At 42.1% G+C, this 25,753-nt stretch overlaps 2 long non-coding RNA genes across 2 annotated transcripts; one reads left to right on the forward strand and one right to left on the reverse strand.

The window, feature by feature from the left end:
- The first annotated feature begins 709 nt into the window (after positions 1–709).
- On the forward strand, positions 710–17,350 carry LOC116082602. The gene is made up of 2 exons (XR_004115364.1): positions 710–1,141; positions 16,767–17,350. It is a non-coding gene; the product is annotated as an uncharacterized LOC116082602 (long non-coding RNA).
- Positions 7,115–24,188, reverse strand: LOC116082601. Its single transcript, XR_004115363.1, has 3 exons — positions 24,046–24,188; positions 19,997–20,078; positions 7,115–7,513 (listed from the first exon to the last, which is right to left on the reverse strand). It is a non-coding gene; the product is annotated as an uncharacterized LOC116082601 (long non-coding RNA).
- Between the last annotated feature and the right edge of the window lie 1,565 nt (positions 24,189–25,753).

The following is a 25,753-nucleotide window of genomic DNA, read 5'->3' on the forward strand; positions in this document are numbered from 1 at the left end:
TAAGAATTGTACTCTGAACTCTGAATTTTGGTCTTTTCTTGCTTATCAATAATGATATTGTTACATCATTTCCTCCTGCTGCTGGTGGGTGACATCGAGCAGAAGTTCCTGTGCAATCAAGGGGTGTATGCAGCTGGTATTAGTACTAAGCTCTGATGCTGGAGAGGTCACGTGCATTAAATGCATTTTCTATTTGCAGCATTTGTAGTTTATACAGGGTTTTTGAGATGTAACCTTGTGATGAGTGATGCAGCATCTGTGTATACACATCTCCCCTGGCATCTCTTCTATAGGGCAGCAGAGCTGAGCTTGGAAACAACACTTTAGGAGCAGAATGATTTTCCCTATCAGAAGTATAGATCTGCTTTGCCACTGAGTGGAAATAAAATCACTATGTGTCAGGAGCTCAGGGGAAACATTTGATACAGCTGAGTAGGGACGGATGTCATTTAGACAAAGATGACTGGAGCCATCATATCTCTTCCTAGAAATAAAAAGTCCAAAGAGGCCAAAGGATAATGATGTACCATTTCTAATAATTACTACTCTTCCTGGGCTTTCTCCTGGCACTCCTAATGGGAAAGCTTTGATGATGCTGTGGACATTGCTGAGTAGTGCCTTGCTATGAAGGATTCTGTAGGGAGGAGGGGGGAGGTGCTCAGGAGCCGCCATTCCTTCCTCCCCTGGGAGAGGAGGGCCAATTTGGAACTGTCCTGGGGCACATTTCCTTCAGCCCAGACAAAGACACAACTGTTCTTGAACATCAAAGGGTACAGCTAGTCACACCCCAGGCATCATTTTAGAGCTTGATGCCACCTCATTATGTCACTGTTTTGCAATAAAGAGACTATAAGCACTACCTTTTCCCCATGCTGGAGCACCAGTGAGGGGACTCCAGGCTTTTAAGCCCTTCAGATGTAAATCTCTGTCTGGCAGCCCCTCTCCAGCTTCCATTAGGAAATTGGTTTATAATGTGTTATAATGGGTGACAGTTTTTCAAGTCACTTAATTGGAACTGTTCTTGTGATTTTTTTTTTTACTTAGCTCTTATATCCTAGTCCTAAACACTTTCTGATCTTTGGAACTTTATAAAGTCCCAGCTGAGGAGATGGCTCAGGGGCTGGGATCTTGTCCTGTAAGGGTGAGTACTTGGGTTTGGACATCCAGGACCCATGTAAAGCTGGAATGGTAGTGCAAGTGCCTGTCATCTCAGCATCTCTGTGGAAAGGTGGGATGTGGAGATAGGAGACTATCCTGAAGTTCATCGCCAGTGAACCTGGAGTATGTAGTGAGAAACAAGGTGGGAGGTGAGGTCCAGTGCCTGAGGCTGATTTACATTGTGGCACAGATCACACCAGGCATAGAAGAAAGGGAGTGCAGGTTTGACTGATTCAAAAAGAAAAGAATTTGGAATTCCCCATCATCCTGCCTACCTGCAAGTAGACAGTAGTCATTTGCTATGCTAGGGAGAAAGGTACAGATTCAAAGAGACCCCAATATAATGAAATCTAACCTTTACCTTTAAGATCTTGTCAGAAAGAAATGGTAATTGCATCTCTACAAATATGGACACTTATGTTTGATTCCAGACACAATGCTGTAGACGTGTCTGACCTTCTGTCTCTCTGCCCATGAAAGATTATGGTTTCAATGTGAAATAGCCTCTGTGGACTTGGGTGTCTGTGATCCCCCATTTTTGTCCAGACCTTGTGCTTTCAGATTTTTGCCATCTTGTCAGAAGAGTTGAAGAAGCAAATTAGCAAGACATTTAATTCAAAGGCAAAACAAAAATACAACTTAGATATGTCCACAAGAGAGCAAGAGGCTAAATGAGACTCCCTGAACGAGACACATTACTGTCTGTGGCATCCCTTGTGAGTCCACTGGAGGAATTTTGCTATTGGCAGGATATGAGTGTTTTTGTTTTGATTGATAGGCATAGGTTATACAAGGTCTTGTTCACTAAGCATATCCTTTTGGTTTTAGTCATATGCTTACCCAATCATGCCTAGGCATAAGATAGTAAACAAGAAATTTGTCCTAAAAGTTCTCTGAGAAAAAAGTTTACCTTAACAGAAACTTAATGCTTAAAACAATCTGTCCCTAGATCCAGGATATTTCAGGATGTGTTTGACTGCAGAGAAGGAGTTACTAAGGGTTGCTAAGGAACCATAAAGTAAAGTGTCTTGATTGCGTTGTTTGGTGAAGGCTGTGTGTAGCTCCATGCAAATGGGTTCACTGTTGCTAAGTGCTTTGTTGGGAAACTAGAGGAGGTGGCTGGTGCTGTCATGGGCCCTGGGTTGTTAGACTTCACTCTATACTTGTCTCACTTGGAAACTTGATTCCCACTTGATGGTGTTGTTGGGGAGGTTGTTGAACCTAACTGACTAATGAAGTCAACACGTTGGCTGACATATTCAGATCTGAGCTCTTGGCTTCCTTTATGCCACCATGAAGCAAACAGACATGACTGCAGACACCATGCCGTCTCTGCCTTGACAGACTGTACCATGAGCCAAAGTGAAATCTCCTTAAAGTGTAGTCTGCCATGGTAAAGAGAGAAGTAACTGATGCATTCTTAGGGGGGGTACAATAAAGCACAGTAATCAAGAAACCGAGTCGCACGCCAAACAGCTTCAGTTCAGGTCACAGGTCTTCCTCTTGTTGGCTCTCCAACCCTGAATGGGCTGCCTAACTCTCCAATCTTCTGTGTCCTCCCTCATAGCTTGGGATTGGGAATTGTCCCTGCTGTCAGTGTTGGCAGAGAATAGATTTAGTATAAGGTAAACTGTCAATAAAACTCAGCTACTAGCAGTTCTCCTAGCATTTTCTCCTGAAATGTTACTAATTAATCTATTTGACTGATAAAACTAGGAACCAATAAAAAGGGAAGTGGATCATTCAGATGCTGGGAAAAGAACTCCACAGAGACTATCCCTACTTTATATTTGAACAGAACAGCCAAGCAAGGGTACAAATAGAGACCCAAGGCTCACCCAAAGTCCTAAAATTAAAAGTACAACAGCCTCAGACACATTCACCCAGTGCCCACAAGGTCTGGAAGAGGGACTACAGCAGGAACTGGGAACACTCAGAGCAATAGCTTTTCCATCCGCTCTGGAAGAATGACACTATTTTAATTCCCACTTGAAGTCTTTGGTAAAGCAAAACAGCAATGCCTCTGTATGACTCAGCTTACCTCCTTATAAGCTCAAGAGTCTGGATGGAGGAGGGATCAGAGATCATTCAGACTTTGACATCTCTAGTCTATTGGAAGAGGTGACTGATCCTCCTAAGAATACAGCAGGCCACGGTTGGGAGCCCTGTACAGGATGCTTAGAGTGTCCCTTTCTGCCTCTAGACACAGTGACCACAATGAGTTTTGTCCCATTGTACTTAGAGGACCACCTAGAAAAGAGGTTGCCCTTCCCTCACAGTGTCTACATAAGAGGGCGTATATTGATATGAGAACAAGTGGGCCAGATGGCTACTGAAGTCCTTTCTGTGTTACGGGGGTGGTACCCCTCACCAAGAACCTTGGGCACCTAGGAGCAGAGAGCAGCATACACGCAGATTACTCCAATAACAGCCATAACCCCATTACCAGATTCAGAACTCACCAAGACAGTGTGGGTATTTGGTCCACAGCTTCATTTTAATTAGTTAAGGCGAAGTTTGTCCCAGCTCTCTACAATTACAAAAGTGTTCAATGTGTAGTGTAAGTACCCCTAGTCCCAAGCATAACTGTTTCTAATTTCTGAACATTCGCATACACATGTAGTGAGATGATACTCAAGCCTGGACACTCACATCACTTCTATTAGTTGACCCTTTATATCTAGACGGTGCAGTTATTTTAGGCAATATTCAGCATTCAGCATGCCTATGATCCAACTTCTCATGAATCACTTGGGAAATGGCCCATTTGTGGCATTGCATTGTACTCAGAATTTCGCATATCTTAGAGAGTTTTGGACTTTGGGTCTGTAGCTTGGGGTGCTCCCATTGGATGGCAATGAAAATCCAACCATTAGGCAGGAAGAAGAGTGGAGCTGGAGAGATGATCCAACAGTTAAGAGAACATACTGCTCTGACAGACGACTGAAGGTCAGTTCTCAGCATAAAACCACCAGCAACTATAGGGAGATTCAGGGAGACTATACCTTCTCCTGGCCTCCATGGACACCTACACACACATAGTGCACACAAACCCACATAGGCACATACATACATACATACATACATACAGACAGACAGACATATGTACACACATCCATACATATATATGTATATACATATAAATAATGATAAATCTCTTAGAAAAGAAGGAAATAGGGGGCTAGAGAGATGGCTCAGCAGTTAAGAGCACTGACTGCTCTTCGGGAGGTCCTGAGTTCAAATCTCAGCAAACCCACATGCTGGCTCACAACCATCTGTAATGAGATCGGATATGTCTGAAGACAGCTACAATGTACTTACACATAATAAATAAATCTTTTAATAAAAAACAAAAGGAAATAGGAATCACCAGTAACCTCCCTGTTCAGATCCCTGCTACGTTACTGCCTCATCTGTATTCTCTCTGCGTGCACATTTGTAAGCTTCTAATATTTATATGTGTTTTGTCACCTACGCTATCACGATAGCTGACATTTATGAGTCTCTTACCTGTGTTCTGCATTGTGCTAAGCAATTTATGAAGTCTACTTCATTTAATCTCTACAGAAAACCTAAAGTGAGGGAAGAAGAGTGTAGTAAATTTACAGATGGAAAGATTGGGGTCTGGATTGAAGTCATATTTTATATGTCAAGTATGTTTTCTGCTCTTACTTGTTCTCCAGAAGGAACCATGGTTCCTGGCCCTTACATCTCTAGCCAGACAATGACTAAACTGTTTATCAACCATTTCATTCCTCTGAACATTTTGGGTCTTCTGTCTAGATTCTTATCATTATATGTAATAAAGTTACAAGTACTGGGTTGACTTGTACATAAGGCTTCGTAGGAATACAGATATTCAGCCTAATATCATAAAATAAAATGAGTGATTAGTTTTTAAAAGCCACTGGCTCAGTCTGGAAGCAATGGCTTCCCAGACAATTTAACTCCAGTTTGTATTAGTATCAAATAATGCAAAGTGAGGGTGACTGTTGATTTTTACCCTCTAGTGTTGTTGCTGGTTAAACACATGCATTGGGGTTGGAGTTTTCTTTGTAGGTAGAGCATTTGCAAGAGTTGGACTGAGTTTGAAGTCCAGTACCTAAAATAGCAGCAAAGGCAAACAAACAAAAAACAATGTGTTTGCCTCCCTTGTTGAAGCTTGGATCTTCAGGTAGGTGATTAACAGGGGGATGGCATGTGCCAGTAAGAGGCAGAGGAAAGCAGGGAGCTCAGCAGTGACCAACAGGTCAGGAATTAGATGGGTTTGTACTCAATTTCAAACCGTGAACTTCTAGCAAACCGTGAACTTTTAGCGTGAGATAGCTGAGGTTGTGAGATTTCCTTTAAACTGTAATTTCCCACAAGTTAAGTGCTGGCTGGCTGTCAGTTTGTTGCTGGGATGGAGAGAAGCCCTGTGAACTCGTGTTTTGAGAAGGTTATGAGAGCCATGGATGCCCTTGTGGTGATGTGAGCATCCATTAGTTTATCAGGATGTTGAGCTCTGAAAGGAGCCCAGCAACCAATCAACTTCTGAGCTTATGTCACCGGTAGCAGGCCATGTTGTACATCAAATGGACAAGAGAAGCAGCCCCTGGGAAAGCTAGCAGGAAGCCAGCCTTTGTGTCTGAATCCATTTACCCAGAATATACAGTAAATTCCAAAAAGAATGGGAGTCTCACAGAGTGATAGGTTCTGAGTCTAGCCTTTGACCTTGTGTGATAAGCACACAGCAGATACAAGTCTAGACCAGAGCAGGCAAGAGGGACCCCATCCACTCCCCACTCCAGGGGTAACCAAGCAGAATCCCTGGCATTGCCTTTATTGCATTTGAAAGGTTGGGATTTGAACCTACACCTGTATGAAAGGCATCAGCTGGTCCTTGTACTAGGAGAGTGGAGCTTTTGCTGGTGTAAGAGTGTGTGAGAGAGAGCTACAGATAAAGCATAAACAGGAAGGTCACAAAGTTCAGAAGGCCTGGTCTACAGAGTGAGTTCCAGGACAGCCAGGGCTACACAGAGAAATCCTGTCTTGATAAACCAAAACAAAAGAAAAAGTTCAGAAGGGCCACATCAGATTATGGATGCACCTCCTCCATGCTCTTTCCAGTAAAGAAAGCAAAGTGAGAAGGGGGTCTTGGAAAAGCCATTTCAAATTAGGAAAAGTTCATTTTGCATCATCCAGTGAACAGAGAGAGGCTGAACCCTCGCAAAGCTGAACCCAGCTTCCAAATAGCTACAATCACTTGGTCTCTGGGGAATCTATGATTTCTTATTCCCTATTAATGATTGCTGGTTACCTGGGAAGCAGGTCAGGCATGTTACTGGAGCACCAGAAAGATTCTGGGAATACAAATACATGTCGAGTTCTGTAACCATGTGGCCTGTCTGTGTATGTACATGTGTGAGCATATGAATACAGCTCTGGGGGTATGAGTGGAATATACACTGTATTATGTGGAGAGAGAGGGGGGAGAGAGAGAGTGAGAGGGGGGTAGATTGATGTAAAGTATCCACCTCAATTGCTCTCTGCCTTTTTGGAGGAGAGAGGGTATCTCTCTGAACTTACTGATTTAGCTGTTTAGCTGGACAGCAAACTCCAGGAATAATCCTGGCTCTGCCTCCCAGAGCTGAGATTGCAGACATACACTATACCACCAAGTCCAAGTTTTGACATGATTACTGGGATCAAACTCAGGTCCTTGTGCTTATAAAGCAAGCATTTACAGAGTGCCCTATCTGCTCAGACCTCCTCTTATGACCTTTCCATGAAGAGGGAAATATCCTTACATCAGCACTAGCCAGTACAGTAGCCACAGCCACACAAAGTCCTCAGCTGACCTATGGCCAGTACAACAGAGCAATGGAACTTTCATTTTATTCTAGCTAATTTTTATTTTGAAACTGATAGCAGCATCTTTCATGGCACGGAGATAATAAGCTGACAGAAATCTTTCTCATTTCAATGGCTAATATTATTTTTATATACTAAATAAAATTTTTTATAGAGAGTTTTAATCTCTAATGACTCAAAGAAGTCAAGTGTTGCATTTAATTCAAAAAGAATGAGCAGACAGAGTTTTGTTAGGGAGGGTTGGAGCGGAGGCAGTTAACTTAAGATGGGGCCCAAGGCAAGGAATTTGTTTCAATGCCTCAACCTCTGTGTGGCTCTCTGCATGTCACTGGGTGCTGGGGCTTCTCCTTCTGATGAAACAGTTATTGTAGAGTCTCAGTAGACTTGATACTCCATGCAGCTGGGCTATCCTGGGTATGAAAAGCCTCCCCTTCAGCTTCGGATTCCCATTTCTTCCTGCTACACAGGTACGATGCCTCAGGTGCTCGCTTCCAGTGCTGATCTGGTAACGACATCCCATGTATAGAATTAAGTAAGTGCCACTTTATGGTGGGAAAACAATGCTCTGCATAAGGCACCGGATCATCCCAAGTGCAGTTCTTTGACCCAGTGGGTCCTCAACTATTTTGCAATGAGGAAGAAAGACTTAGCTGGCCGTGGTGGCACAGGCCTGCAATCCTGTGCTAAGCAGGCTGAGGCAGGAAGACTGAACGTTCAGTACCTGCTTGGCTGCAGAGTCCACCCTGAGAAACTCAATGAGACCCCCATCCCAAAATAAGTAGCAAGAGGGCTAGGGGTGTAACCAGTGCTATAGTACCTGCCTAGCATATGTGAGACCATGGGTTCAAAGCACAGTATCCCACACATATAAAGAAATTAAACCCAGCTATGGTGATTAGCATTGACTTAAATGGCTTAGTGCACAGTGAACTTCCCTTAACTCACTAAAAGCCTTCTTAATTAGTATGTATTTATGAGTGGGTAGAAAAATGTCATTGATTCTCTTCTTTCGCTTTCACTGTTTTTTTTTTTAAGATTTATTTATTACTATACATAAGTACACTGTAGCTGTCTTCAGACACACCAGAAGAGGGCATCAGATCTCATTATGGATGGTTGTGAGCCACCATGTGGTTGCTGGGATTTGAACTCACAACCTCTTTGGAAGTGCAGTCTGTACTCTTACTGGCTGAGCCATCTCACCAGCCCCCTTTCACTAAATTTTAAAAGCAACTATTACCTACTTTAACAAGAAAGTTGGCTAGCTTTCCTAAGGTTCGCTAAAGATGGACGTGTTCGGGTTACCTCTGTGAGCCTTCAAATGCTGATGAGCCCCTTTTTACTGATGTTTGTGAGAGCTGCAGGCTGTGACATGCAAGTGACTCTCAACTGTCTTAAAGCTGTGACCTTTTAACACCATCCCTCATGTTGTGGTGACCTCCAACCGTAATACCATTTTCATTGTGACTTCATAACTGCCATGTTGCTACTGTTATTATGAATTGCAATGTAAATAGTTTTGGAGATAGAGATTTACCAAAGGAGTCATGGCCCACAGGTTGAGAACCACTGCAGGGAAATGTCCAGGCAGAGCTGTAAACGTTTTGACCAAAGTCATAATCATCCTAGAAGTGGGACATATGTAAATTAAGGGAAATTCCAACACAATGGCAAGAGAAGACAGCTGGGAGTCCCGTTCTCGTAATTGCATTCCACTAAATCACAAGCATGTGGGGGTCTATCATGATTGAACAGCCAAGTGATTGGAGGCCAAACAAGATGACTCAGTGGCAGGGATCAGAAAGTAAGAGAATACTCAGCTGCACTGCCCTTGTTCCGTATGAGAGAGAGGTGAAACCAAGCGATATATTGTTGATGAAGTTACACCATCTCTAACTACTTCCAAATGCCCAGGCATGTTCTAGAATGTGGTGTTATCTTCAGTCTCCTGATCTCAGACTCCCCTTCCTGCATCTCTCTGCCCTCATCCCATATCATCCAGGTGATATTACAGAAGTATCCTGCATGGATTACAGGAAGACAGCCTGGGTAAGAATTAGGCTGTCAGAGTTAAATGTCCTGTCAGGTCCCATAGCCAGGCTGTCTTAAAAGGGACAGGAATGGGAAGAATCAGAGATCACAGGGAAGAACAGGCTCCTTGCCTCAGCCTCTGGTGCTGCCATGCCTCAAGGCAGGGCTTGAAAGAGAAACTGGGGACCATGCTTCTGAAAACCCCATCCAACATCAGAAAGAAGCATCTGGAAGGGTAGGCTTTAAACTAAGAACCAGTGACTTGATTGCAACCCCAGTGAGTCAGAGATTTGATTGAAGACATCATAGAGGAGTGTAGTGGCTGGTTTGATGTGTCAACTTGACAAATGCTGGAGTTATCACAGAGAAAGGAGCTTCCTTTGAGGAAATACCTCCATGAGATCCAGAGTTAAAGCATTTTCTCAATTAGTGATCAAGGGAGGAGGGCCCAGCCCATTGTGGGTGGTGCCATCTCTGGGCTGATAGTCCTGGGTTCTGTAAGAAAGCAAGCTGAGCAAACCAGGGGAAGCAATCCAGTAAGCAGCACCTCTCCATGGCCTCTGCATCAGCTCCTGCCTCCAAGTTCTTGCCCTGTGTGAGTTCCTGTCCTGACTTCCTTTGGTGATGAACAGTAATGTTGAAGTGCAGGCTGAATAAACCCTTTTCTCCCTAACTTGCTTCTTGGTCATGATATTTGTGCAGGAATAGAAACCCTGACTAAGACAAAGAGTATAAGGAAAGTGCACATTGCTTGTTGCTCAGCATCTTATGACCATCCTCCTCTATGTAAATCCCCATGAAGCATCCCAGGAAGTGGTATCTTTTTTAAACCTCTTTCTATAATTCTCTCCTCCTTCAGAAGTGAAACTAAGTTATGTACTCTATTTTTGGCAAATCTGCACCTATCATCCTGTTGATAACAGTCTCTGGTATCTTTCTTAGAAGGTAGAAAAAAATTATACACTTTGTGTCAAAACCAATATCTTTCTTCATACAAGAATCAAAACCAATGCTCTCAGTACTGGAGAGATGACGTCAGTGGTAAAAGGTGCTTGCTGCTCTTGCATAGGGCCCAGGATCCCAGTAACATGATGCTTATTGAGAGATTTATATTGATCAGAAGTTTTTTGGTTTTTTTTTTTTTGGGGGGGGGAGGGTTGTTTCGAGACAGGGTTTCTCTATTGTAGCCCTGGCTGTCCTGGAACTCACTCTGTAGACCAGGCTAACCTCGAACTCAGAAATCCACCTGCCTCTGCCTCCCAAGTGCTGGGATTAAAGGCATGTGCCCAGCTTGATCAGAAGTTTATAGAGACAGAATTTTGAACCAACATCAAGATAAATGAAGAAGGCAAGCCACTAAACCATGATGTAATTAATATTAGCTCATAGGGGCTGACCTCTGCATTGGTTACATGTCATCTCACTTCGACTGAGTACTAACAAGAAGCAATTTAATGGAAAGGAGGCTGTTTGAATACATACTTTCCTGGCACAGAAACCATGGTGCCTGGCGTTCCATCCATGATGATAAGAACTCACAGCATGACCCATTCCATCTTTGTGGATCAAACAGCATTCTCGGGGCCAGAACTGGGGTGGGTCACAATCCTATCACAGTCCTGTGTCTGCCATCTAGTCCTCACATCCAAAAGGTTCTATAGCCTTGCAATATAGTACTATCATCTGGGGGCAGGTATTCAAACACAGCCTGACTAGTACAGAAGTAGAGGCTCACAGCCATCTGTTGGACTGAGCACAGGGTCCCCAATGAAGGAGCTAGAGAAAGGACCCAAGGAGCTGAAGGGCTTGCAGCCCCTTAGGAGGAACCACAATATGATCTAACTCGTACCCTCAGAGCTCCCAGGGACTAAACCACCAACCAAAGAATACACATGGTGGGACTCATGGCCCCAGCTGCATATGTAGCAGAGGACAGCCTAGTCAGTCATCAATGGGAGGGGAGGCCCTTCGTCCTGTGAAGGCTCTATGCCTCAATGTAGGGAAATGCCAGGACCAGGAAGTGGTAGAGGATGGGTTGGTGAGCAGGAGGAGGGGGGAGGGAACAGGTTTTTTTGTTTTTTCCAGAGGGGAAACCAGGAAAGAGGATATCATTTGAAATGTAAATAAAGAAAATATCTAATTTAAAAAAGTACTGAGTCAAACAGTATTGGCAAAGAGAGTTCCTCTGAGGAATACTTCATATGCAAACTATAAAAATATCCACCCACAATGAAGTAACACCTAAGTACCATTTGGTTTTTGGACTTTCTCTTCTAGGAATAAGCATATAGAAACTGGATTTAAGCCCAATATTAGTCTTTAATTCAAATCATTCAGATTCTTCAAGTACCCCTGTAGGGAACTAGACCAGCCCAAGGCTATCTCAGAAGTCCCAATGAAAGGACAAAGGGAGCTTTTGTCCTCTGTTCCTTTGTCCAGGAATGGACTTGGCAAGTCCTGTCTGACCCAGTGTCTCAGAAGAGTCAAGGTTGTGGCTTCTGGGGACCCAACTCTTCCCCTCTGGGCTGTGCTTATATCAGTCCTAAGGCAGCATTATCTTAGGTATATCTTGTGTTTTCTTTGCCAACACTGCTTAACTTAGTATTTCTTAATTAACTTGCTTGGCATAAGACAAAGCTTATGACCAACATACATACCTGAGATTTTATCTTCTCTATCTTTCTCACCCCCTGGTACCTTACCATCAGGACCCTGTCAATAAAAGACCTGCTGGTTGAGATCAAGTGGTGCCTAAATACCACTAGAAACACAGAACTAAAGCTCCCATTGTAGTTTCATCTGAGCCTCTGAGAAATGTTTGGGCAAGTATGGCTCCTCACATACCACAAATCTATTTGCTAGCAGGTACATTTTAATGTTTAATCAGGAACTAAACTTGATACCAAAGCATGAAGCTCAACATAGCCAGAGACCATGGGACTGAGCAGTGGGGAGTAGATAAACCTATCTACTTGGAGTAGCTTAAGGTTGAATTGATCTTAGTAAAGTGACCACTCTTAGTTTTAGCTATCCCAGGTTTCCATTAATCATAGTTCCATGACTACATGTGCAAATATGTATGTGTGATGGTAGGTATGTATGTGCACACATCGGGCTAGACTGTCTCACCAGTGAGCCATAACTTGAAAATGAAATGCAGAATCGGTTTTCACAGTTCCTGGCCATTGGTACTGACTTGCTTTTCCCTGGGAAAGTCCGTGGATGGAAATGCCTACATAGATACTCGGGAAGTGATGAAGAGACACAAGAGCTAATACAGAAATACAGATGTCCCTCAGCTTACGGTGCGTTTATGCTATGATTAACCCATCCCAAGTTGAACTATCACCAGCCAAAAACCTACTGAACATACCAAAGCTTAGCCTAGAAGACTTCAACTGTGCTCAAAACAGTTATCTTAGATTGCACATGAACAAAATTATCTAATGTATACTCTGTTCAGTAATAGTGCTGAATACCTCACATAATTTATGAAACACTTGAATGAGAAATAGGGTTTGGGGCAGGTATACTTTTGCACCATCATAAGAAGTCATAAATATATTGATTACATGTTGAAGACCAACTGTTATTCTGAATTTAAAGTTTCAGAGTAAAATGGTGATAATAAATGTGCTGAGAAGATGGGCTTTGCTGCTAAAGTGCTTGCTGTCCAAGCATGAGGACCCAGAACCCACATCAAATAGTGGAGCATGAGATACATGCTCCCAATATTCTAGGGAGTAGAGCCAGGAAAATATCTACAGCTTGCTGGACAGCTGGTTCAGACAAATCAGCAAACTCCAGGTTCGGTGAGAGACCCTGCCTATCTCAAAAAAATAATGTAGAAAGTAATTATGGAACACATACAATGATATCTACTTTCATGCACATACTTGCTCTCACACACTTGTGCACACACACAAATGTATACATAAATGTACTCACAAAGAAGTACTAAAGAATGGAATCATTCATATTTTTAGTTTGTATGTGCTCCATGTAGGCACAGGAAACAGTGACAATTGATACAATGACTGGCTACCTTGTCAATGACCTTCCCCGGGCTATCTCCATGAAGGAAGGGGGCTCTGGTTCACCTAATCCATGTAGTTACTACTATTAATTTTTATCATAGAATACATCCTCCAAAAAAGAGCTGGCGCCACTCTGGGCGATATGGTCATGAATATCACCCCTTCCCACTGACAATCATGTAGGAATTGATTGGACCCAGCATGGCTCCTTCTACTACAGTGCACACCTGGAGATCTCACTGCATGAAGAGTCAGACTGGATGTTCAAAATTGAGCAAGTTTATTTATTATCTGAAGAGAGAGTTAGATAAATGGGGAGCCTTGGGGAAATAATTTTTACATTCAGCTTCAAGTGGCTGTGGTGTCTCTCTGCTATTTCTTCATAGCAGCTGATTTTTTTTTTTTTTTATGCAAAGGAAGACAGGGAGATCTTTTTTTTTCCAGAAAGATTTACTATCTAATGTCAAAATGATCCTCTCACAGGTATGGTTTCCTTGTTAAATTTCACTGACATCCTGGGCCACATTCTTGAAAAATGATTTCTGGTTTTTCCCCCTCCATTTCTAATTTACTGGATTATAATAGGTTATGTTTTAACCCCTTATGGACCTGTTTCCACAAAAGCAAAAAATAAAAACCAGGGCATCTAGACTATATAAAAGGGGATGTTAAGAGAACAGGGTAGACATTTTTGATGTTATGGAAGAAAGAAACAACATGTATTCTAGTAGTAATAGTTTTCATTATTTTCTTTAAACCTGCCTAGAGAATAGACTCACCCTTCACTTTTAAAGAAAGAGGAAAACCATGGCTGGGGAAGACATGATTTAAGGCTTCAGTCAACTAAAAGGGAGGGGCCTTCCCCACAGCCTTCATGGGGTTTGCAGTTCTCAGCCCCTGGTATCTGAACAATCAGGCAGTATTTCAGTAAGGACATTTGAAGGACAAGTAGAAGGTCTGTTAGACCAAAAGATTTCTGAAACCTGAGATTTCAGAAACTCTATCTTTTGACTTCCCAGATGGTAAAAGCCCCTCAAATAAGAATTATTATTTAGTCCTACATTCTTCCCATTATGCTTTCTATAGTCCACTAGAAGAGTGTTTCAATATACGGTTGATGAATAAGGATGTCATATAACTGTGGGTGAGTTAAGAAGTAAATAGTCTGGTGCCACCTGTTTGGATTTTGCTTGTTATTGTCAATAACAGTTCATGGTAAATTTATAAAATAATAATGACTATGAAATAGAAAAATTACTTCTCACTGTAAACATTGTGACTGACTTATTTCTGTGTGTGTAGACATGGAAATACATGCATGCCCACATGTATGTGAAGGGTTTGTACATACATCAAGAACAAATGTTTTGTCACATAAAATAGTTATGATTAACTATTTTAAAATTAATAATCTACTGTGAATATTTTCTCAGGTAGAGAATGCCAAAGGCTGGGTGTGTGGTGACATAATAACATTTTCCTGTAGAGTTTGGACGCTTGAATCTTAATTTTAAAAAATGACTATGATGATTTCCCTATATCCAAGTATGTCCAGCCTATAGCCTGTGGGCTGCATTCAGATGCATGAGGTCAAAGACAGCTATGAGTAGAGCCCAACATACAACTATAAGCTTACCTAAAACATTATAAGATTTCTTTTTTCTAACAATTATTTTTTTGATAACTCACACACTTCTTGAGTGTAGACTTTGTAGATGACAGTGTGGTGTACAATGGCAAAAGACTAGGCATACCTGCTCGGTAGAGTTTAAACTCTAAGCGGATTTCCCATAAGGAAGGACTGTCCTCAAGTTCTTGACTCCTTTCACCACATGCTCATTCATTTCTCACATTTTTTTCTTTCGCTGTGTGTGCCCCTTGTCTGTGAGTGTTTGCTTCTCTGTGGGTAAGTTTGCCTGTCCAATGAGGATGCAGAAGCAACCAGTTCTATCTCCTGGTCATCAGAAAGGCAGCAGAAGTTTTCAGACAGAGAGTTATAAAGAGAATCAGGAACACAATGTCTCTCAACAAAGAGACTCCCAGGATAAGATAGCTTCACTGATGAAGTTTACCTTTAGAAATCAAATAGGAAGTATTCTCAAACTATTACCAAAATATAATAAAGAAAAGCAACTTCACATTAGGAGAACAGTATTGGCCTTTTACCAAAAACAGATGTGGCTACACACACAGCCATGGTAAAAAGAAGACACAGAGCAGCATCCCTGATGAACAAAGCAGCAGAAGTTTTCAACAAAGAGGTCACTAATCAATTCTGACTGCACACACAAAGGGACTATACAAATGGGTATCATCCCAGGGCTATATGGACGAGTAAGTCAACAAATGTAATGACTCAGACCAGGAGAGAGAAAAGCAGAAACCATGCAATCATATAGACAGTTGCAAAACAACACAATCATTCAATAAAAATAAAGGTTAACTATAGCAGTAGCAGCAGCATGATCATCAATAGCATTGTCATCGTGTTGTCATCGTCGTTATCACCATCATTGTGCCAGCCAGATCTCATGGCACAACCATTGTGTGGGAGGCTAAGGTCAGAAAGATTGCCATGTCCAGACATCTTGGGCTATGGAGTAAGGCTAAGGCCAGTATAGGCAATGTGGTGAGAGTCTGTTTAATTTTTTGTTAGTAGAAAAAATCTTCAGATATAAGTCACAGTAGAGCATTTGCCTAGTGTGAGAAAGGTCTTGTGTTCAATCCCCAGTGTAAGGCAGCAGTGTGTGGTGGGGTGGTCTACATATGACAACCCACAGCCAGAACCACACTGAATAAGGACACACTGCTATCATTTATTCTAGGATCAGAAACAAGGTAAAGGTTGATTCACTCATATTATTAATCAACACAGTATTTCAAGTCTGAGCCAGCACAGCGAGTTAAGAGAAGAAAGCCAAGGGTTTCTGAATAGGAGGGCAGGAGGAGAAATTATCCCTATTTGCAAACATCATGATTCTGTATAGCAATAACACTAGACTGCACCAAGAATGTTAAAACTGACCAGCCAATTTAGTAAGTTTGCATGATATGAAATCAATTTCAAGAATCGATAGTATTTATATACATCAATAGCAAAACTGCTGGAAAAAAACAGTCTTAATGCTAGCTGTTACAGCAAATAACCTGTATAAATAAATTTAACGGAGGAAGTGAATTATCTCCACAATGGAAATTACAGAACACCAATGAAGGAAACTAAAGATAACGTACCAAATGGAAATGCATTCCATTTTACAGACTAATTAATATTGTTAACATGCCCACACTATACAGCGTGATCTACAGAAGCAATGCAATTACTATCAAATGCTAATGACATTTTTCACTGAAATAGGAACAGGTAAAAAGGAAAAAGCTCCTAAAACTTAGATAAAACCACTCATGACTCTAAATAGCCAGAACATTCCTGAGCAAAGCAAAGAAAGCTGGAGGCAGAATAACATTGCAGCCCAAACACACTGCAAAGGACGCACACAGAGCAGTGCAGTGGGAAGGTGAATGGGGAATAACATCCACATAATTATGACCAATCTGTGCCCAGCAACAACAACAAACTAGCAAAAATACACATTAGGAAAACAAGTCTCCTTAATAAAGGATGCAAGCAAGGGTGGCTATTGACATGCAGAAGAATTGAAAAGCTTTTTCTCTTGTGTTTTCTAGACGCACATATATGGGAAACCCTATGAGACATTGTCTAGGTGAAGAGTTTTCCTTCAGCCACGTCCACCGAGAGCGCTGCCTACAAAAGTAGAAATGGACTAATAAGACTGGCCACAGTCTAAAAGCTGTACAAGTACAATAATCAAGAGTTAAAAAGACGACTTACAGAATGGGACAATATTTGCAAACTACTTACCCATGATCAGAATAGTAACCAGAAATGGGCAGTTCTCAAAAGACACATGCAGATAGCCAATAAGAGTGTGAGGATGTTGTTAGCATCATTAATCATCAGGGAGGTACAAATTAAAACCACGAAGAGACAAGACATCCCGCTCTATGTGTGTGTGTACATGTTTGTTTGGGTGCATGTGTATGGTTGCACATGTGTCCACATACAGGCTAGAGTTCAACATTAAGTGTGACTCTTCAGAAAGGTTCTATCTGGCCTGAGGTTTGTTGAGTAAGCAGTCTGGCTGGTCAGGAAACCCAGGAATCTGACTCTTCTCTCTCCCCAGTTCTGGGATTAAAGTATATTGCTTTCTCATTACTGTATACATTGAACGAATAAATGATAATAAATGCACATCACCATGCTCACCTTTTTATTTGGGTTATAAGGATTGAATTTAGGTCTTTGTGCTTGCATAGTAAGCACTTTGCCAAATGAGCCATTTTCCCAGTCCCTATACATACTGTGTGTGTGTGTGTGTGTGTGTGTGTGTGTGTGTGTGTGTACTAGCAAGGATATGAAGAAAGGGGAACTCTCCTATGCTGGTAATAGAAATGCAAATTAGTGCAACCATTATGGAAAACAGTATGGAGGTTCCTCAAAACATTGAAAATAGAGCTGCCATATGATCTGGCAATCCCATTCCTGGGTGTTTCTCTCCAAAGGAGAGAAAACCAACATGTCCTAGAAATATCTATGCTTGCATGTTAATGCAGCACTCTTTGCCCTAGCTAACATGTAAAACCAAGCTAGAACTCTATCAGTGGATGCGCAGATAAAGGAAATGGAACCTTATTTGACATACAAATAATAAAATCTGTCATTTGCTGCAACATGAATGTAATTCAAGGATGTGCTCGGTGAAATATCAGGCATGAAAGACAAAGGCTGTGCATTCTCTTCAAAGAAGAAACTGACAGTTTATCCCAGAAGTCAAGAACAGTGATTTCTAGAGCCAGGGACAATGGGAAAAGCAAGGGAGGTGGAGAGGTTGGTAATGGCTTCAGGGGTTTGACTGGCTAAGAGGAATAGATTCTTGTATTCTGTAGCCCATTAGGGCGAGTATGGTTGACACTAGTTAACAGGTATGAGTGATCCATTAAAATAGCTCATGAATTTTGAATGTTTCCAATACAAAGATATGATAACTCTCAGAGCTGCTAAATGGTCCCGGGGTTCCATTGGGATGATGGAAATATTTTAGACCTAGATAAAAGTCTTAGTTGTGCACTGTTAATGTGTGAAACTGCTAATATAAGTGGCACAGATTTCACTTTGGTTAAAAGGGAAGGAAATCCAGATGTTCATGTGAAACTCAGACTCATCCTGTAGGAGCTAAGGTACCTTGTGGGTATATAGCATACACTCATGGCATCAGTATATCAACATGAGAGCTTAGGCACCCATGTGGTATGGAACCATCATAAAAAATGAGGTACCCAATGGCATAGGGTACATACCCAAGGCATTGTCATGGGGACACAGCATAGGTGTAGAGGAACTGGGGAGGCATGGAGGTGAAACACTGGTGACTGAGAAAAAATCAAGTGGATATAAGAACTATCAGTACCCCATGAACAATGGAGCTGGGTGTTATGTGAAGGCCTGTACTTTCCATTCATTCTCTGGCAGTTTTCAGAGTGTTTTCAAGGCCTCCCTTTACACACACACACACTGCATAGCAATAATGATCAGAGTCAATCCTGAGTATCCATGGCAACACCTCCAGTAGGTGACTTTCCAGAGCAGTCAGAATCAGAGCAGGTGGGAAATGCCTCAGGGTTGCAGTTAACTGCACACTCCTAAGCCCTAGACTTTCAGTTCCTTAAAACCCCATCTTCAGAGAACTACACGGTGGAAGTTTCCCTCAGTTATATCAGCTTTAAAATGGGAAGACTTGCAATAGGGATGAGACACAGGTGGCAGGGAGGGAGTCGCCGCTCAGAACAGAACTAATTAAGAAAAAGAAGTCTGGAGCATTGGAAAGGAAACTGTATTGCCCTCTGTGTCACCAGGCTAAGGAGTAAGCCGGTAACCTGATAAGGGGACCTGGTGCTGACCCTAAAATGTCACAGTGGTATGTCTAAGCATGTGCTTTTAAAACAACAACAACAACAAACTGCAGATGGAGTATATCAGTCTGTGACTATAGAGGTGTACACATGTCTTGGTCCATTTCTTGCTAATGTGCCTGTTTACCATAACCTATTAAGAAGATTAACATTGTTCATTCAAATGGCATTCTGTTTCTTTCTTATGAATCCCCCAGCCTGTATAAAGTCTTGGATATTAAGAATCCCATTAGTTATGATGGAAGAGAAAGGCAGAAGCGTTTTTTTTTTTTTTTTAAAGAGGCTATGGGACAAGCCTCTGATTGGAGTCTGATTCTAGCTAGCATTCCCTTTGCTGTGTACCATCTAGCCTTCAGTGCTAATTATACCTGTTCTCGTCAATCTGCCTTGACCTCACAGCTACAGATTATGCCCATTTCCACAAATTCACAGCACATGTTAGAACTCATGAAGCCTTCCTCAATGGTTCGCTCTCTACCCAGCCATCGACTGACTACAGCTTGTGTGGTCTTCCACTCCGCCATCACCTCACCCTGCTCCACAGACTGCCTTTCACAGGCTCCGACTGGACTTTGTCTCTTCTCCACCTAAGTCTTAAGCTCCCAGAAGCTTGGTTTGTGCCCATGATCTACATCCATTCTGCTAACTCTTTTTTCCTCCACAAGCTTTTACTGTACACTTGCTGTATGAGAAGACAGCAGAAGTGTTTCAAAGTAGCACAGTCCATTGCTGGCTCCTGTAGTTTGGGTTTTGTTTGATATAATGAGGTCTCCAGACATAAAACCACACAATACAAGGATTTGGAGCGTCCATGACAGAGTTGCAAAGTGAGGCCCATCACTTGGTACATTACTCTTGATTGATGGGTAGATTAATTAAGAAGCAGCCTATCAGAGGAGAGGCAGCATACTGTTTCATTGACTTACAGACAGTCTGTATGTGTTTCAAAGTCATCTGCAGTAGGAGCATCCTCTTCATATTCTTCCCCAGATCATAAGTGCCAGGCATCTTATTCAAACAGAAAACAAAATTAGCCATGGTTAGTCCAGAGTGAAATTTCCAAAAACAGTATTTAACTTGACCTAGCATTGACAAGGATAACAGCGGAGTGCTTGATGTAGAGTCAGCAAATACAGGTTGTTTTTCTTTGTTTCTTTGTGGCATTGCTGTCTGTGCAAATATATTTAATTCACATTACTGTGTACCTGGTGCTGACAGCTGCAGTCTATTGAGGTGATTATAAATGCAATAGGAATAAATCATCCTTTGCTGACCCCTGTAAGAAAAATGTATGCAAAACTACTTGCCATCTTTCAAGGAACCTGTTATGTTTTCACACTTAGTAACCTGGAGGAGAGACACACAGAGTTTCCTGAAAACACAGTAAGAGTCACACATCGGTAGTATCACACTCATGGATGCACTTGAACTTTTCCCTAATACAGTGGAAAGAGCATGAAGGCTCTTCTGTAGAGAGCGTTATAAGAGAAGAGAAAAAGTCTGAGGGATTCAAGAACTCTCTCAAGGAGAGAGGTTCAAAAGAGGGTCTTTCTGAACCAGGTTGAGACTGGATGAATGAAAACAGTGTAAGGGAGACTACCACATGGCAGCAGAGCAACATAATGGGTTTCTGTTAGCAATGCTTTCTTATATGAATTTTATTTCCTTAGAAGGCGTTTATAATTTTCCTTTCATTTTCTTCAATACTAAATAGGTTATACACAATTCTGTTTTAACCAGCTAATCAATATCTTTTGAGTAAGTTTAGACAACATGCTAGAAACTTGTGAGGAAGGCATTAACCAGGCCAGGTCATATGCAGTTGGTAATGTGGGAGATTGAAACAGAAGTCAGTGGCAGAGCCTTTACTTGAACAGCATGGACAAGGCCATGAGTTCTACTGCCAGTACTGAGAAAAACAATTCAAAGTTTAGAGTTGAAGTCCTGTTTGAGTTCTGTGGACTGTACCTTGGGTATTCTGTACTTTTTTTTTTTTTTTTTTTTTTGGCTAATATCCACTTATTAGTGAGTACATACCCTGCACGTCCTTTTGGGTCTGAGTTACCTTTCTCAGGATGATATTTTCTAGTTTCATACATTTGCCTGCAAAACTCAGGATGTCCTCATTCGTAATAGCTGAGTAGCATTCTATTGTATAAAAGAACCACATTTTCTGTATCCATCTTCTGTTGTGGGATATCTAGGTATTTCCAGCTTCTAGCTATTACAAACAAGGCTGCTATGAACATAGTAGAACACGTGCCCTTATGCATAGTGGGGCATATTTTGGGTATATTCCCAAGAGTGGTATAGCTGGGTCTTCAGGTAGATCTATTTCCAATTTTCTGAGGAACCTCCAGACTAATTTCCAGAGTGGTTGTACCAGTTTGCAATCTTACCAGCAATGGAGGAGTGTTCCTCTTTCTCCACAACCTCTCCAACATGTGTTGTTACCTGAGATTTTGATCTTAGCCATTCTGATTGGTGTAAGGTGGAATCTCAGGGTCATTTTGATTTGCATTTCTCTGATCACTAAGGACTTTGAACATATCTTTAGGTGCTTCTCAGCCATTGGAGAATCCTCAGTTGTAAATTCTTAGTTCAGTTCTATACCCCATTTTTTGACTGGGTTGTTTGGTTTTTTAGGGATTAACTTCTTGAGTTCTTTATATGTTTTGCATATTAGCCCTCTATTGGATGTGGGATTAGTGAAGATTTTTCTGTAGAGCTGAAATCTGTAGGACACCTCAGTCCCACTTGGGAGAGAGAAGAACACAATCACAAGTGGGGAGGGAGGGATCTGAGAGAGAAAGTGGGAAAGTGGAATGGGGTTAGGGATGGGAGTGGGGGAACTTGATCTGATATTGGGTGAGGGAAAAGGACTGAAGCCCTGAGAGCCAGCAGAAAGAATGGAAACAGGAGATAGGAGGTTGGGGAGACCCTCCAAAATGCACTAGAGACCTGGGAGGTGAGAGACCCTCTGGACTCAAAGGAGGTGAGAGAGTCTCAGGACCTTAGATGAAATGCCAGAGAGTAGGGGGAGGGAACTTATAGAGCCCACCTCCAGCAGGAAGACAGGACATCAAGTGAGGGAGGGGGTTACCATCCCACAGTCACAACTCTGACCCATAATTGTTCCTGTCTGAAAGAACTACAGGCATGGAAATAGAGAGGAGCCAGAGGAAAAGAAGGTCTAGCAACAGGCCCAAAGTGGGATCCAGCTCAAGGGGAGGCCCCAAGACCTGACACTATTATTGAGGCTATGGAACACTCACAAAAAAGGACCTATCATGACCACACTACAGAAGACCCAGAAAACACCTGAAAGAGTCAGATGCAGATATTTGCACCCAACCAGTGGACAGAAGCAGCTGACCCCTGTTGTTGAATTAGAGAAGGCTGAGGAGAAGGGCAACTCTGTAGGAGGACCAGTGGTTTCAATTATTCTGAACACCTGAGATCTTTCAAACACTGGACCACCAACCAGGCAGCATACACCAGCTGATAGGAGGCCCCCAACACACATGCAGTAGAGCACTGCCAGGTCTGTGTTCATTCAGAGATGATGCACCTAACCCTCAAAAGACTGGAGGCCCTAGGGAGTTTAGAGGTCAGGGAGTAGGGGGCATGGGGCCATCCACGTAGAGACATGGGGGTGGGGAGGATGTATGGGATGTGGATAAGTCAGAGGGTGGACCAGGCAGGGAATAAAATATGGAGGGTATAGTGGCTATTCCTGGTTGTCAACTGACTATATCTGAAATGAACTACAATCCAGAATTAGAAGGCTCATCTGGCCCTAATCTGGAGGCTGAGAGATACAAGTTTCCGACCTGAATCTTGGCATGGAGATCTTGAGGTATAGTGGCTATGAATCCCAGAGGATTAAGATAGAAAGATCTATGAGTTCAAGATCATCTGGGATTAAAAGTGTGGTGGCATAGTGGCTATGAATCCTAGAAGATTAAGACTGGAAGATCTACGAGTTCAAGCAGGGTCATCTGGGGTTAAAGATGTGACACACACCTTTTACCTGGGCCATACCTTTTGCTGGAGACCTATATAAGGACATTGGAAGAAGGAAAGCTCACTCTGCTTCACCTGCTTGCCTTGTGGGACTGAGCAACTGCTGGATCCTCGGACTTACATTCACAGCTGCTGCCGACCATTGTTGGGAGTTGATTGTTGGAAGTTGGACTACAGACTGTAAGTCATCAATAAATTCCTTTACTACATAGAGACTACCATAAGTTCTGTGACTCTAGAGAACCCTGACTAATACAGAGGGTAAATTAATAAAATAATTAATAAAAAAAAGAGTTGAAGTCACTGTTTGCAAAAGTTGCAGCTAGTGATATGGTAAAGGGCTTGACTTGGATATATGAGGACTTTGGTTCTAACACTAGCACAGAAAAAAGAAATGTAAAAACTCTCTTTTTCTTTCTCTTTGTCTCTCTCTGTCTCTCTGTCTGTCTCTCTGGGTGTGTGTGTATGTGTGTGTGTGTGTGCATGTGTGTGCTATACAGAGGTAAAGAAAATCCTGATAGCAGTTTTCATAAAGATGGAGAACAAGAACCCTCTCTTTCCCGATCTAGAGGAGTGGTTTTAGGCAAAGCTTGGAAACATCAGTGAATGGGATCATCTTGGATGACAACGGATGGTAACTTGAGAGACAAAAGCGTGAGGGAAGCAGCTGTGTACTTTCAGCAGAGATACAGAGCTGTGTGTGAGTCCCCAGCTAATGCACATGACGTGAGACCAGTGGAGAGCGGTGGAGACAGTGGTCTGGGTGTGCTTGTATCCAGGGCTATCAGACGGGACAGGACGCTAGTAAAAGTAGACACAGACAGCCTAGTGAGAAATTGATCGTAGCTGTGGAGTAAAGAGGAAGTAGGAAGCAAGGGTAAACATCATTAAGAGAATAAGGAAAGCAGAGGAAAAATTATCCTTACTCATAAGGAGACCCAACATTTACCAGGAAGGGGGGAAATCCAGACAGTTGAGCTGAAAAACCCAGTCTAAATGTGAAAGCAAGGTCTATATACTGAAGCTGGGAATATTCATCAGTGTGTTAAATGTCACACATTCTAAAAATATGAGATAGATTTCAACAGCCTATAAACCTATGATTGGAGTCTTGCTTCTATGATGCCATAGCAATTCAGATGGTTCTTAAGTCTCCATGGCAATAGCTGACACTACTTTTTGTTCTTCTTTGAAGTCACATGACACCTGATGTAACACTTAGGGAGCAGAGATAAGTAGCCAATTATATTTCCTAATCAATGACACAGGCACCAAGGGCTGCTGTGGAAGGCTCTCATTAGCCCTATGGCTATAGGGTTATAGTGGTCAGAGCCAGTGAGATGGCTTAACAGGTAAAGACAACTGTCTCCAAACCAGGATAACTGAGTTCAGTCTCCAAGACCCCTTGGTAGAGAGAATCAATTCTTGCAAGTTATCCTCTGACCTCAACTTGCATGCTGCAGCATGTGTGTATGCCAACCCCTCCATTCTGCCCCCCAACAAACACACAAAAGAAAACTGTAAAAACAAATTTCAAAAACTAACCCTTAAGTAGTGGGATCTGGGTGTTATCTTGGTCTTCATGGGCAGTTGCTCTATATGAACAGTGGTGTGGTTTATGGGTTGAATGTCAGTTTAGGGAAAATTCCCTCAGCTTCCACTTGTACTATCTAATCATCTTAGTTGTACTGCAGATACACTGGGTTAGCCATGAACAGCCTACCACCTCAGGATGAACAAGAGACTCTCCTACTAACTAAGGATATAATGTTATACTGTGATGCATGAAGTATAATTCCGTTTCTTGGTTTCCCATCTGTGGAATAGAACCAATCACCAATGGTTTTTTCTTAGTCAAAAGGGATGGTCTATAAAGCATTTAGTCAAATTTTGTCAAATGCTTTTTGGGGGCCTGTCTGAAAGAAACACCAATCTTGGCTTTGGGTGTGGAGGTGTCAAGATACTGCATTTCTCAACCTGTAGTCAGCTAGAGTATCCCGAAGCTTACATGCATGAAAGAGAGGGAAATCTCCTTTGCGTGTTCATTAAAGTTACAATTCAATTCCCAAAGCCTTTTACCATTATCAAGCTAAGAGAACTAAGGTCCATAAATTCAAGTTGACTTTGTTTTTCAGTAGAGTCAGAAGTTTACAGGCACCAGACTCAAAGATGATGCTAACACATATCACTGCCCGACACTTGTTACTGTCCCTCCTTATTTATCTTTTTCTTTAGTGTGAGAGGATTTCTAGAGAAGAGCGGAGATGGCACATGCTTATTTAACTTCTTCCTCTTCTTTCTTTGACTCACATGCTTACATTCTTACTATTCCACTGTGGGATTTAAAAGGTGAGACAGTGATACAGTGGTTCTTGGAGCTAAGAACATTCTAGCCATGCTATAGCAACAGTGTTGATGGAAGCTATTAAGCTCTTATCTTCCAGGCCACTGGATAGAGAAACAGAAAATATGGAGCTGGGAGACCATGTGCTTAAAGGCTGAAATGCAGCTGAAGGTTAAAAGATAACAAGGACACAGAATAACCTGAACTAAACGCCGACTGTGCAGGATAAATTCATGGATGGGAGTTGGTTACTCAGAGAATGTTCCTGAAAGAGAGTTGATATGCATTTGGAGGAGACCTAATATTTACTGAG

Source organism: Mastomys coucha, unplaced genomic scaffold (genome assembly GCF_008632895.1).
Source record: "Mastomys coucha isolate ucsf_1 unplaced genomic scaffold, UCSF_Mcou_1 pScaffold7, whole genome shotgun sequence".
Classification (NCBI taxonomy): domain Eukaryota; kingdom Metazoa; phylum Chordata; class Mammalia; order Rodentia; family Muridae; genus Mastomys; species Mastomys coucha.